The sequence below is a fragment of the Hydra vulgaris genome, chromosome 14 (assembly GCF_038396675.1).
Source record: "Hydra vulgaris chromosome 14, alternate assembly HydraT2T_AEP".
Lineage (NCBI taxonomy): Eukaryota > Metazoa > Cnidaria > Hydrozoa > Anthoathecata > Hydridae > Hydra > Hydra vulgaris.
This window is the reverse complement of record NC_088933.1, coordinates 12529736-12531221: the sequence shown is the minus strand read 5'-3', so window position 1 is coordinate 12531221 and position 1486 is coordinate 12529736. Positions and strand designations below refer to the sequence as shown.

At 25.7% G+C, this 1486-nt stretch overlaps 1 long non-coding RNA gene across 1 annotated transcript; it reads left to right on the top strand.

The window, feature by feature from the left end:
• The first annotated feature begins 253 nt into the window (after window positions 1–253).
• LOC136091176 (uncharacterized) lies at window positions 254–1242 on the top strand. The gene is made up of 3 exons (XR_010643762.1): window positions 254–388; window positions 671–760; window positions 1065–1242. It is a non-coding gene; the product is annotated as an uncharacterized LOC136091176 (long non-coding RNA).
• Window positions 1243–1486: the final 244 nt, after the last annotated feature.

The following is a 1486-nucleotide window of genomic DNA, read 5'->3' as shown; positions in this document are numbered from 1 at the left end:
GATCGGCATCTATAAATGTTGTATGAATTTTGATTAAAAATTTGGGTTTTGATAGATATATTAATTAATTAGTACTTAAATAGATTAAAAATAGGATCTAGAGTTGATTAAGAAACTTTCTCAAAATATTTTACTCAAGTTCTAATTTTCGTTCATTAGCGAAATCAATCTAAAGAAAACGGTGTCTTTTATATATTATATAGAGGTGATCTGATTCTATCAATTTAAAATAATATGTAAAAAATTTTTTGTATTATTAATGTAATGATATAAAAATATTTTATCTTGTGAATAAATTTTATTCCATTTTCTAATTTTATCAGGTTTTATCTCTGTCTTCTGCTGGGGGTAAAGATGTTAAAGATGTTGTCAAGAACATAATGGAAAGGTTCTCAATATATTGATGATATATTAGCTATAGCCCTTACCCAGTGGGCATGTGTCCTTAAGAAGTTCTAAGAACGACATATGCCCCCTGGGTATAGTGAATATCGTGTACTTTATAGCAAATAATCTTTTTAGATAAAATAACGTTATAAGTTTGAACACTTGTTCTTATCATATCATCCAACATATATGTTTATATTAAGGTTTTTCAATTGGAGTTCAACACTGCTTCGGAATCCTTCTATTTAAGTAGAATAATAATAATATAAATATTTTGTTGTAGCGTCGCTACGTACGATGTGTTCGCCTTTCAATTTAAGTTCAATTTTAAAGGAACTAATCGCCTAAAAAACAATAAAGACTCAAGACCAAAGTAAGAAGCTTTTAAAAGTCTTAATATTTGCAAAGTTGTGTGCTGTACGTTTTATAAATTACTTCAGTTTTTAGAAGCTTTACTAAATTTTATTACTATATATCTTATTACTATGCTTATTTTTCCACTTGCTTTTTTTTTTACTTTTATTTCCATTTTTAAATATTATAGTAATATAAAATATGAATTGTTTTAAAATAGTAGCTTTTAATGCCTTTTTTTGTTGTTCTTATAAAAATAATTATTCAAATTATTATTTGAATAGTTGATACGTTTAATTTTTAAGTCATTTTTCATATTTCAGGTGCAGCAATGAAGGTAGAAGATTTAACAGAGAAGACGTTTTAAATTGCGTCAAAGATATTTTGCGATACGCTCCAGACAAGGCCACAGGTGAAAGACGGTCTTCAACATAAAAAATATATATCATGTAAAAGAAATATATAAAGTAAATAACTTGTAAATTATGTTTCATATCTTAATACCGTAATTATATTATATTTTGAAAATCGTTTTTATTCTTTGTTTTAATTTAGGATGTAGTCAGGGTTAGGGTTAGGGTTTTAATATTTAAGCATTAATAAACGACGATGTGTGAACCTCAGTCGGAGTTTGAGATGCAAGTTAAAATTTAGATAAATTTTACTTCTATTTAAAACTCGAAACTTAAAATATAACATTTTATTGAACTAAATGAAATTATAAAACAACGTCTTTTAAATGAAG